This window comes from Coregonus lavaretus (assembly GCF_964263955.1).
Source record: "Coregonus lavaretus genome assembly, contig: HAP1_SCAFFOLD_4178, whole genome shotgun sequence".
Lineage (NCBI taxonomy): Eukaryota > Metazoa > Chordata > Actinopteri > Salmoniformes > Salmonidae > Coregonus > Coregonus lavaretus.
Window position 1 is genome coordinate 28,636 of NW_028157785.1, and position 13,865 is coordinate 42,500.

The window sequence follows — 13,865 nt, forward strand, 5'->3', positions numbered from 1 at the left end:
CACACACACACACACACACACACACACACACACACTAAATGGTATGAAGTATGAAGCTTGTCATGGGAAGTTGCATGAGCTCCCTCTGAGATGACATCATCAGCATCACACTACTCATTGAGATGACATCATCAGCATCACACTACTCATTGAGATGACATCATCAGCATCACACTACTCATTGAGATGACATCATCAGCATCACACTACTCATTGAGATGACATCATCAGCATCACACTACTCATCGGGGGGCTTTTTAAAGTAACAACTGGGTCAGCTTAAGTTATAGCGGTCTCTTTTTAAAAGCCAACGCTGCTGTCTTTACTGCACAGCCTTAACCCAGAGATGTTTGAGTTACACCGTCTCTTACAACAGGTTCTGGGGACACGCGGGTCGTGCAGGCTTTTGTTCTAGCACCGTATGAATACAAAGCTGATTTGAACAACCAAGAGCTTGATGATACGTTTTGATGATTTTAAATGATGTGTAATAGCACTGGTCTGGAATAAGTGCCTGCACCCTCTGTGGGCTCCCAGGACCAGGGCAGATGAACGATGTCTGACTGACACTGCTTTTCTATTATGTACCGACCAGGTCAAAAACCAAAGTTTATACGTGAATTTACAGTTTTTTTTCCAATTGCTAACACACTAAAATGACACAGCACAACTATTTCAGCTGACACACAGAGAGCCAAACCTCTCCCCAAGTCTCCAAAAGTCTAAACACATTTTCTGCTTTACACACATTTTGCAATTCAAAATGGCACTTTTTAAATGCACTGCACACGGTTCTCTGCATAAGACACTGACAATCTGACATAAAGTCACATGTTTGCCATTTCAAAACACTGCCATTCAAAATGACACTACATGAGCTAATTGGCCAATACATGTACCACCTGGCCAAACACCTCAATGGTTAATTGTTACCACTTCAATCAGGAAGTAAGCACTATGAAAAGACCACAGGTGAGCACCTTTTTTGTTTTACAACAACAATGGAAGACGTTGCAGAGAGAGGAAGAGGAAGAGGGAGGGTGAGAATGAGAATGAGAGGGGGAGGAAGAGTGAGAGGTAGGGGTAGAGCTGGTAGAGGAGTTCATGGCCAAAGAAGACAACAACTTTCAAATGAAATCAGAGCAAACTTAGTTGATCATGTCGTCCACCATGGGCTGACAATGCGAGAGGCTGGACAGAGAGTGCAGCCCAACTTGAGCCGTTTTACTGTCGCCTGTGTCATCCGGACATTTAGACCGGAGTACAGGTATGTAACCAACATTTCTTTCACACTATGTAGTACACCCCATGTCATAGTGTATCAGTTGGGTGACACCTGTTTACTTCATGAATGGCTGATGTCATACACTAACTGCACAAGTTTCCTGTACAATTTACTCTACTGTGGGGGAAATATCTTTAGGCTGCATTGTCCAAGCCCTATATTTTAGTTTTTTTGTTTTTCTAAAGGACTGAGAGACGCAACCATGGTGGAGGAAGGGGCCAAATGTTCACCGGCGTACAGGAAGCTGCCATTTGTAAACTTGGTTTTGGAAAATAATGAAATCAGATTTACGAGAAATTCAAAGCCACATCATTCCAAGACAACACCATATTCAACAACATTCAACGAGTCAGTCTGTCCACATTGGCTCGCATTCTCAAACGAAACCAAATCGGAATGAAACAACTTTATAAGGTGCCGTTTGAGAGAAACTCTCAAAGAAACAAAGAGGTCAGACGAGGGGCGGCAGGTAGCTTAGTGGTTAAGAGCATCTGCAAAAAAAAAAAAAAAAGACAAAATGACGAGCTTATGTTGATGTAAGTACAATATTGACTGCAGGACACTACACGCAACATTGTTTCCCAGTGTACTGGATAACACCATATTGACTGCTTTTGTTCTTTGTTTTCAGGGATTACTGGAAATGGATGCTCATGCAATCCCACATGAGTTCATCTTTATAGATGAGGCTGGGTTCAACCTAGCAAAGACCAGGGGGAGGGGGAGAAACGTCATTGGCCACAGAGCCATTATAGATGTTCCTGGCCAACGTGGTGGGAACATCACAATGTGCGCTGCCATCTCCAATACGCATGGTGTCCTCCACCGTCATGCCAACCTTGGACCATACAACACAGCCCATATTCTCACATTTCTGGACAGACTCCACAACATTCTCATACCACCAGAGCGTATGAATGATGCAGACCATCAGAGAACCCGGTACGTTGTAGTATGGGACAACGTGAGCTTTCATCGTGCAGCCCCAGTCCAAAACTGGTTTGCTGACCACCCACCATTTCTCGTGCAATACCTCCCACCATACTCACCATTTCTGAACCCCATAGAAGAGTTCTTTTCGGCATGGCGGTGGAAGGTATACGACCGGCAGCCCTTTGTGCGCATGCCTCTTGTGCAGGCTATGGAAGAGGCATGTGATGAGATTGATGTGGGTGCGATTCAGGGACGGATAAGGCACTCAAGGCGCTTCTTCCCTCGATGTCTGGCAAGGGAAGATATTGCCTGTGATGTGGACAAGGCGTTGTGGCCAGACCCAGCTGGGATGTGGACGAAGCGTTGTGGCCAGACCCAGCTGGGATGTGGACGAGGCAGGCGTTGTGGCCAGACCCAGCTGGGATGTGGACGAGGCGTTGTGGCCAGACCCAGCTGTGATGAGGCGTTGTGGCCAGACCCAGCTGTGATGAGGCGTTGTGGCCAGACCCAGCTGGGATGTGGACGAGGCAGGCGTTGTGGCCAGACCCAGCTGGGATGTGGACGAGGCGTTGTGGCCAGACCCAGCTGTGATGAGGCGTTGTGGCCAGACCCAGCTGTGATGAGGCGTTGTGGCCAGACCCAGCTGGGATGTGGACGAGGCAGGCGTTGTGGCCAGACCCAGCTGGGATGTGGACGAGGCGTTGTGGCCAGACCCAGCTGGGATGTGGACGAGGCAGGCGTTGTGGCCAGACCCAGCTGGGATGTGGACGAGGCGTTGTGGCCAGACCCAGCTGGGATGTGGACGAGGCAGGCGTTGTGGCCAGACCCAGCTGTGATGAGGCGTTGTGGCCAGACCCAGCTGTGATGTGGACGAGGCAGGCGTTGTGGCCAGACCCAGCTGTGCGGCAAGATGCTGCCTAATTATTTTTCTTGCCTCTTTTTTTGTTTCTATATATTTTTTCTGCAAATGTTTTCTGCAATTTTCTTTTTCAGTTTACTGTTTTTTTGAGAGCATATTTTTGTTCAGTCCAATGTAAATGTTGCACTGACTTGTTTGGTAAAAAATAAAAATGTTTCAACAGCATGTGTGTGTATCTGCAAATATTTCTGTGCATGTGAACAATCTGAAGAATTTTCTACAATTTGAACTATTTTAGTATTATGGCAAAGCATACTAAAGATGACAGTGCTTTTCATTATGTCCAACAGTGTGTAGTTGGTTAGACAAAAATCTGCTAATATGAATGAAGTGTGTGCCATTTCGTGCAAACGTTTGATTTTGATAATGCTATATGTAGTTTTGGTTGCAGTGCTTCATTTTGCAGGATATATGAGGTATTTTGCAGTTTGGGTGTGTGGTTTTGTGAATTGTGTTACGTATTTTGATAAAACCAGCCTAGTTTGCAAAATTGTGTTTTAGCAATTGGGAAAAACTGTAAATGGTTATTCTCTGTTGTCTCCACAGCGGATGTAATGTGCTGTGAGGTTGAAGGTTGAAGACGTCCGGCCACTCGCTCTCGAGCAACCTCCTCTTGAAACCAACCAACTAGAGTCATTAACAGGTACATGATGGTATGGTGCTATTTCTGTTGTTTTACAATCAACACCTGTAACTATAGCTTATATACAATCCATATACCATCACCATATCCAATCACCACCTACAACTATAGCTTATATACAATCCATATACAATCACCATATCCAATCACCATCTACCACTATAGCTTATATACAATCACCATATCCAATCAGTACCATTCCTCATCACATGAAATAATAAAGGTTCATCGATTCGCCCATGGATTACAATTTCCAACCCCATTCCTAGAGGACCTGAGAATGATTCCTTTCTGCTTCATAGAGAATACATTCTCATTGATCCAGTCATATAGCATATAGATCATTATCATGTTGCTGTCTCTCTCTCCCCTCTCTCTCTCCCCTCTCTCTCCTCCCCTCTCTATTTCTCTCTCTCTCTCTCTCTCTCTCCCCCCCGTATAACCTTTTTCTCTCTCCCTCACTCTCTGTCTCTCTCACCTCTCTCTGATTGACTACATTGTCGGGCAGCTTTGAGCCTCTGTCTCCTTGCTGGATCAATACACTTCAGATTGGGACAGATATGGCTGCTCATCACCCATTCTGCTAGCCTAATGAATGGATTCTCCCATAGGAACTATAGCCTTCCTTCAGACTGGTTAACAACTGTCCAGTTCTGGAATGACAGTCCTTCAGACAGTGCATTTGGAAATTATTCAGACCCCTTCCCTTTTTCCAAATCTACACACAATACCCCATAATGACGAAGTGAAAACAGTTTTTTTTGTGTGGATGTAGATTGATGAGGGGAAAATAAAAAATTTAATAAATTTTAGAATAAGGCTGACACGTAGCAAAATGTGGAAAAAGTCAAGAAGTCTGAATACTTTCCAAATGCACTGTACGTCTTCTGTTTGCAAAGACATTGAACCAGGAGCAATGTTTTACTGTCTGTCATATTGAGTGGTATGCATGACAGACTTGTCACGATTTACACACACGCCCACGCGCACACACACACACACACACACAGCGTTATTCTATCTGGCAGGGGCAGAGGGGCAGGAAGTGAACAGTAGTCTAATGTTATAGAAGGGAGGGTCAGAACAGTAGTCTAATGTTATAGAAGGGAGGGTCAGAACAGTAGTCTAATGTTATAGAAGGGAGGGTCAGAACAGTAGTCTAATGTTATAGAAGGGAGGGTCAGAACAGTAGTCTAATGTTATAGAAGGGAGGGTCGGAACAGTAGCCCAATGTTTGGGAAAGATTTGGTGAAGTGGGAAAAGATAGCAGTGCCGTTTAGCTATGTTATGTGTGACGATTGTGACGTGCTATACAAATTCGACAGTCACAAGACGGGGACTTCAAATGGCACGTCAAGGGAACTGTACTGTTAAAAGATGGGTGCAGTAGCCTAACTGAAATCTGGACACTGACACACCCACAAAGCCTAATATACAGTCAAATTAACTCCTGCAGAATTAAGCCTTTCTTGCAGTAAAATTATACACCAAATGTACATTTTGACTCGGGAACAGGTTTGGAGAAATATGATTTATTTCTTCTCCACATCTTGAGAGAATGAATGCGCGGTTAGCGACCGTCTGTAAAGGTGGCGCTGCTATCTTTATCGGCATCATAAAAGCTGATTTAGTATTTAATCCACATAAAATACGCTTGCTGTCTGGGGTTTTAGGCTGGGTTTCTGTATAGCACTTTGTGACATCTGCTGATGTAAAAAGGGCTATATATAAAAAATAAAAAATAAACATTGATTGATTGATCCAAGCTGAACTGAAATCTTATCAAAACATGTTGGGTCATTTTATTAGCTTTTAATTTTCTTAAAACCGGTCATACTGAAACTTGTATTGTATTTTCTCCCCGGTCCCTTAATGTCTTTGCTGTGTGAGAGAAGCAGAGATGAAAGAAGGAAGAGGAAACTAACTTTACCAACGTCAATTAGATTGAAGCATCCATTCTATCGGTTTTATGACGTTATTCTGGTGAGCAAGAGCTTATTTATCAGAAACAAAGGCCTATCTAAAAAGGGCGTGTGTGAACAGACAGCTGACCCGCGCATCTAGTGTGCGTCTTCTGCAGCTGTTATTCTGTGTGGAACACCAGGCCTGAGCTGCTCTCTGAGTGAGTGAGTGAGTGACTGAGTGAGGTGAGTGAGGTGAGTGAGTGAGGTGAGGTGAGTGAGTGAGGTGAGTGAGTGAGGTGAGTGAGGTGAGTGAGGTGAGTGAGTGAGTGAGTGAGTGAGTGAGTGAGTGAGTGAGTGAGTGAGTGAGTGAGGAACTGAATAATATTAAGAAATGCTATAGATGGAAGGAAAGGACCGTAGGGTGAAGACAGGGATGCAGTTTAAGCCCCACCCTCTTCAACGTATACTGTATATCAAAGAATTGGCGAGGGCACTAGAACAGTCTGCAGCACCCGGCCTCACCCTACTAGAATCTGAAGTCAAATGTCTACTGTTTGCTGATGATCTGGTGCTTCTGTCACCAACCAGGGAGGGCCTACAGCAGCACCTAGATCTTCTGCACAGATTCTGTCAGACCTGGGCCCTGGCAGTAAATCTCAGTAAGACAAAAATAATGGTGTTCCAAAAAAGGTCCAGTTTCCAGGACCACAAATACAAAATTCCATCTAGACACCGTTGCCCTAGAGCACACAAAAAACGATACATACCTTGGCCTAAACATCAGCGCCACAGGTAACTTTCACAAAGCTGTGAACGATCTGAGAGACAAGGCAAGAAGGGCCTTCTATGCCATCAAATGAACATCATATTTGACATACCAATTAGGATCTGGCTAAAAATACTTGAATCAGTTATAGAACCCATTACCCTTTATGGTTGTGAGGTCTGGGGTCCGCTCACCAACCAAGAATTCACAAAATGGGACAAACACCAAATTGAGACTGCATGCAAAATTCTGCAAAAATATCCTCAGTGTACAACGAAAAACACCAAATAATGCATGCAGAGCAGAATTAGGCCGATACCTGCTAATGATCAAAATGAGCCATTAAATTCTATAACCACTTAAAAGGAAGCGATTCCCAAACCTTCCATAACAAAGCTATCACCTACAAAGAGATGAACTTGGAGAAGAGTCCACTAAGTAAGCTGGTCCTGGGGCTCTGTTCACAAACACAAACAGACCCCACAGAGCCCCAGGACAACAACAACAACAACACAATTAGACACAACCAAATCATGAGAAAACAAAAAATATATAATTACTTGACACATTGGAAAGAATTAACAAAAAAACAATGAAATTGAGCACTATAAATAGGGTGCCATGGCATGTTTCACACTATGGATCTTAATTTGTTTGTGACATTTTGATGTTTCTGCTTCAACTACGAGGTAAACAAATTATTAAGTAAAGTAGATATATTATTAAGTAAAGTAGATATATAATTATGTACAATTGTGTAAAGTATCCATATTGTTAAGTAAAGTAGTGTACGTTATATTATTAAGTAAAGTATTTATATTATTAAGTAAAGTAGTGTACATTAGTAAAGTAGTGTACATTAGATTACTAAGTAAAGTAGTGTAAAGTGCACAGTTAGTGGTTTACTTCATCACTTTACTTTGGATTCTTAGTGTGTGGCAGTGTCCCAGCTCCCCAGCCCCTTAGGTAGACAGGAAAGGAGAGATTATATATTCTCTATTCACAGGAGAGGCAGTATCCCAGCTCCCCAGCCCCTTAGGTAGACAGGAAAGGAGAGATTATATATTCTCTATTCACAGGAGAGGCAGTATCCCAGCTCCCCAGCCCCTTAGGTAGACAGGAAAGGAGAGATTATATATTCTCTATTCACAGGAGAGGCAGTATCCCAGCTCCCCAGCCCCTTAGGTAGACAGGAAAGGAGAGATTATATATTCTCTATTCACAGGAGAGGCAGTATCCCAGCTCCCCAGCCCCTTAGGTAGACAGGAAAGGAGAGATTATATATTCTCTATTCACAGGAGAGGCAGTATCCCAGCTCCCCAGCCCCTTAGGTAGACAGGAAAGGAGAGATTATATATTCTCTATTCACAGGAGAGGCAGTATCCCAGCTCCCCAGCCCCTTAGGTAGACAGGAAAGGAGAGATTATATATTCTCTATTCACAGGAGAGGCAGTATCCCAGCTCCCCAGCCCCTTAGGTAGACAGGAAAGGAGAGATTATATATTCTCTATTCACAGGAGAGGCAGTATCCCAGCTCCCCAGCCCCTTAGGTAGACAGGAAAGGAGAGATTATATATTCTCTATTCACAGGAGAGGCAGTATCCCAGCTCCCCAGCCCCTTAGGTAGACAGGAAAGGAGAGATTATATATTCTCTATTCACAGGAGAGGCAGTATCCCAGCTCCCCAGCCCCTTAGGGAGACAGGAAAGGAGAGATTATATATTCTCTATTCACAGGAGAGGCAGGTGAGGTATCTCAGTTTGATGAATGAACTGCGTTATAGCTGGGGATTAATCAGTCATCGATCTGTGTGTGTTTGTGTGGGTGTGTGTGCTTGCGTGCGTGCGAATGTGTGCGTGGATTCATCAACCCTTCCAGCTGTGACTGTATGGAGGGGTGTAACTGATAGCAGGCAGAAAGAACAGTTAAAACAGTTAGCTGTGGAGCCATCTCATCTCACACCACTGTCTCACTTCCTCCTCCTCAGTTGCTGCCTGGATGTAAAGAAGGTTCTGTACTGAACCTACGTTGGGCTCTTCTCTCTTTTCTCCTCTCTCCTCTCTCTCTTCTCTCTCCTCTCCTCTCTCCTCTCTCTCCTCTTTCCTCTCTCCTCTTTCCTCTCTCCTCTCTCCTCTCTCTCTCCTCTCTCCTCTCTCCTCTCTCTCTCCTCTCTCTCTCCTCTCTCTCCTCTTTCCTCTCTCCTCTCTCTCCTCTTTCCTCTCTCCTCTCTCTCCTCTCTCTCCTCTCTCTCCTCTTTCCTCTCTCAGCAGGTTTTTCAAAACTCTTAATCTGTTTTCTAAATGGATTTGTTCATTCATTCATATATCTCCTCTTCATCTCTCTTCTCTCAAAACCACCAAATGGAAATGGTTTTGTTTGTGTACCTTCATTTCTAAGCTACTGCAGATGGGGTTGCCACAGAGACCAGTGGTTTGTGAGGAGGACAGTTTAAGGTGTTTGTGTCCGTTTTAGAATATCCTCCTGTTCCTCAGGTGGACAGAATTACTCTGGAAACACCATGTGTACATCTTAACGTTAGACTTCTGATTTGGTTTGTGTCATGATGAAACTGCTCTCCTTTTCAAAAACCCCACCCCCGTTTTCACTCCCCACAGAGGTTTTTTAAAGAAGATATTTTTACACTGAGAATTAATGGAAAAAAGATGGTGAGATAAAGAGAGTGAAGAGAGAGAACTGCCAGGGCCTGAACTCTCTCTCTTTGATGTTGGTCTAATGTCATAAAGCTGCTAACGGGTAAACAGCGACACAGACAGCAGTACAGAGTTTACCTCAGGAAAAACCCCTTCTCCTCTATTACACTGGAGCTGAACCAGAGTCACAAATGGCACCCTGTTCTTTATAAAGTGCACTACTTTTGACCCGTCCAGGCTCTGCTCTTTGTAGGGAATAGGGTGCAGGCTTTTGGTCAGAAGCAGTGCACTATGTAGGCAGTGCACAGTACACTGTTAACGTGAGGGAATGTAAAACCTATAAAAACAAACTCAGATCTGGATCATATCAGTCGGTGGCCAAAAATATGCCAGGCATGACACTATATAAACTAAACCATAAACTATAACCCAAATAAACTCTTGAGGATTTCCAGTATTTCCGTTGCATTCTTCTCCTAGTCTGGCGTAACACACAGATGATTGGTTCACTGACATATTATTATTATACTGCCCTCAAGGACTGGATCCAGCTGGTCCTCTCATCAGACTAGAGGCTCAACTGGAAACCCAAGAGAGGATCCAGCTGGTCCTCTCATCAGACTAAAGGCTCAACTGGAAACCCAAGAGAGGATCCAGCTGGTCCTCTCATCAGACTAGAGGCTCAACTGGAAACCCAAGAGAGGATCCAGCTGGTCCTCTCATCAGACTAGAGGCTCAACTAGAAACCAAGACTGGATCCAGCTGGTCCTTTCCTCATCAGACTAGAGGCTCAACTGGAAACCCAAGAGAGAATCCAGCTGGTCCTTTCAACATCAGACTAAAGGGTCAACTGGAAACCCAAGAGAGGATCCAGCTGGTCCTCTCATCAGACTAGAGGCTCAACTGGAAACCAAGACTGGATCCAGCTGGTCCTTTCCTCATCAGACTAGAGGCTCAACTGGAAACCCAAGAGAGAATCCAGCTGGTCCTCTCATCAGACTAGAGGCTCAACTGGAAACCCAAGAGAGGATCCAGCTGGTCCTCTCATCAGACTAAAGCATTAACTGGAAACCCAAGAGAGAATCCAGCTGGTCCTTTCAACATCAGACTAAAGGGTCAACTGGAAACCCAAGAGAGAATCCAGCTAGTCCTTTCCTCATCAGACTAGAGGCTCAACTGGAAACCCAAGAGAGAATCCAGCTGGTCCTCTCATCAGACTAGAGGCTCAACTGGAAACCCAAGAGAGGATCCAGCTGGTCCTCTCATCAGACTAGAGGCTCAACTGGAAACCCAAGAGAGGATCCAGCTGGTCCTCTCATCAGACTAGAGGCTCAACTGGAAACCCAAGAGAGGATCCAGCTGGTCCTCTCATCAGACTAGAGGCTCAACTGGAAACCCAAGAGAGGATCCAGCTGGTCCTCTCATCAGACTAGAGGCTCAACCATAGTCCCCGTGCCCAAGAACTCTAAGATAACCTGCCTAAATGACTACCGACCCGTAGCACTGACGTCTGTAGCCATGAAGTGCTTTGAAAGACTGGTCATGGCTCACATCAACAGCATAATCCCAGAAACCCTAGACCCACTCCAATTTGCATACCGCCCCAACAGATCCACAGATGATGCAATCTCTATCGCACTCCACACTGCCCTTTCCCACCTGGACAAGAGGAACACCTACGTGAGAATGCTATTCATTGACTACAGCTCAGCATTCAACACCATAGTGCCCTCTAAGCTCATCACTAAGCTAAGGATCCTGGGACTAAACACCTCCCTCTGCAACTGGATCCTGGACTTCCTGACGGGCCGCCCCCAGGTGGTAAGGGTAGGTAACAACACATCTGCCACACTGATCCTCAACACGGGGGCCCCTCAGGGGTGCGTGCTCAGTCCCCTCCTGTACTCTCTGTTCACCCATGACTGCATGGCCAGGCACGACTCCAACACCATCATTAAGTTTGCCGACGACACAACAGTGGTAGGCCTGATCACCGACAACGATGAGACAGCCTATAGGGAGGAGGTCAGAGATCTGGCCGTGTGGTGCCAGGACAACAACCTCTCCCTCAACGTGACCAAGACAAAGGAGATGATTGTGGACTACAGGAAAAAAAAGAGGACTGAGCACGCCCCCATTCTCATCGACGGGGCTGTAGTGGAACAGGTTGAGAGCTTCAAGTTCCTTGGTGTCCACATCACCAACGAACTATCATGGTCCAAACATTTTACATTTACATTTTAGTCATTTAGCAGACGCTCTTATCCAGAGCGACTTACAGTTAGTGCATACATTATTTTTTTTATACCCCCCGTGGGAATCGAACCCACAACCCTGGCGTTGCAAACACCATGCCCTACCAACTGAGCTACATCCCTGCCGGCCATTCCCTCCCCTACCCTGGACAACGCTGGGCCAATTGTGCGCCACCCCATGGGTCTCCCGGTCGCGGCCGGCTACGACAGAGCCTGGATTCGAACCAGGATCTCTAGTGACACAGCTAGAACTGCGATGCAGTGCCTTGGACCACTGCGCCACTCGGCGCACCAAGACAGTCGTGAAGAGGGCACGACAAAGCCTATTGCCCCTCAGGAGACTAAAAAGATTTGGCATGGGTCCTCAGATCCTCAAAAAATTCTACAGCTGCACCATCGAGAGCATCCTGACTGGTTGCATCACCGCCTGGTATGGCAACTGCTTGGCCTCCGACCGCAAGGCACTACAGAGGGTAGTGCGTACGGCCCAGTACATCACTGGGGCAAAGCTTCCTGCCATCCAGGACCTCTATACCAGGCGGTGTCAGAGGAAGGCCCTCAAAATTGTCAAAGACTCCAGCCACCCTAATCATAGACTGTTCTCTCTGCTACCGCACGGCAAGCGGTACCGGAGTGCCAAGTCTAGGTCCAAAAGACTTCTCAACAGCTTCTACCCCCAAGCCATAAGACTCCTGAACAGCTAATCATGGCTACCCGGACTATTTGCACTGCCCCCCCACCCCATCCTTTTTACGCTGCTGCTACTCTGTTAAGTATTTATGCATAGTCACTTTAACTCTACCCACATGTACATATTACCTCAACTACCTCAACTAGCCGGTGCCCCCGCACATTGACTCTGCAACGGTACCCCCCTGTATATATAGCCTCCCTACTGTCACTTTATTTTACTTCTGCTCTTTTTTTCTCAACACTTTTTTTGTTGTTGTTTTATTCTTACTTTTTTTGTTTAAAATAAATGCACTGTTGGTTAAGGGCTGTAAGTAAGCATTTCACTGTAATGTCTGCACCTGTTGTATTCGGCGCATGTGACCAATAAAATTTGATTTGATTTGATCAACTGGAAATCCAAGAGAGGATCCAGCTGGTCCTCTCATCAGACTAGAGGCTCAACTGGAAACCCAAGAGAGGATCCAGCTGGTCCTCTCATCAGACTAGAGGCTCAACTGGAAACCCAAGAGAGGATCCAGCTGGTCCTCTCATCAGACTAGAGGCTCAACTGGAAACCCAAGAGAGGATCCAGCTGGTCCTTTCCTCATCAGACTAGAGGGTCAACTGGAAACCCCAGAGAGAATTCAGTTAGTCCTTTCCTCATCAGACTAGAGGCTCAACTGGAAACCCAAGAGAGAATCCAGCTGGTCCTTTCTTCATCAGACTAGAGGGTCAACTGGAAACCCAAGAGAGAATCCAGCTGGTCCTTTCCTCATCAGACTAGAGGCTCAACTGGAAACCCAAGAGTGAATCCAGCTGGTCCTTTCCTCATCAGACTAGAGGGTCAACTGGAAACCCAAGAGAGGATCCAGCTGGTCCTTTCCTTGTCAGACTAGAGGGTCAACTGGAAACCCAAGAGATAATCCAGCTGGTCCTTTCCTCATCAGACTAAAGCATTAACTGGAAACCCAAGAGATAATCCAGCTGGTCCTTTCCTCATCAGACTAAAGCATTAACTGGAAACCCAAGAGAGAATCCAGCTGGTCCTTTCCTCATCAGACTAGAGGGTCAACTGGAAACCCAAGAGAGAATCCAGCTGGTCATTTCCTCATCAGACTAAAGCATTAACTGGAAACCCAAGAGAGAATCCAGCTGGTCCTTTCAACATCAGACTAAAGGGTCAACTGGAAACCCAAGAGAGAATCCAGCTGGTCCTTTCAACATCAGACTAAAGGGTCAACTGGAAACCCAAGAGAGAATCCAGCTGGTCCTTTCCTCATCAGACTAGAGGGTCAACTGGAAACCCAAGAGAGAATCCAGCTGGTCCTTTCCACATCAGACTAGAGGGTCAACTCCCTCTCTCCCTCCCATCCCTGAGGACCTGAGCCCTAGGACCATGCCTCAGGACTACCTGGCCTGATGACTCCTTGCTGTCCCCAGTCCACCTGGTCGTGCTGCTGCTTCAGTTTCCACTCTTCTGCCTGCGGCTATGGAACCCTGACCTGTTCACCGGACGTGCTACCTTGTCCCAGACCTGCTGTTTTCAACTCTCTCTCTCTTCCGCACCTGCTATTTCAACCTCTAAATGCCCGGCTATGAAAAGCCAAGTGACATTTACTCCTGATGTACTGACCTGTTGCAACCTCTACAACCACTGTGATTATTATTTGACCCTGCTGGTCATCTATGAACGTTTGAACATCTTGGAGAAAAATCTGTCCTTAATGGCCATGTACTGTTATAATCTCCACCCGGCACAGCCAGAAGGGGACTGGCCACCCCTCAGAGCCTGGTTCCTCTCTAGGTTTCTTCCTAGGTTTCTGCCTTTCTAGGGAGT

The 13,865-nt window shown here is 45.8% G+C and overlaps 1 protein-coding gene across 1 annotated transcript in view; it reads left to right on the forward strand.

Annotated features, from left to right (window-relative positions):
- Positions 1-3,740: 3,740 nt before the first annotated feature.
- Positions 3,741-13,865, forward strand: part of LOC311124930 (tetraspanin-18B-like) — a gene marked incomplete at its 3' end in the record, with an annotated part of 20,661 nt that continues 10,536 nt past the window's right edge. The window contains exon 1 of the mRNA XM_084199026.1: positions 3,741-3,780. The remainder of the gene's footprint in view (positions 3,781-13,865) is intronic.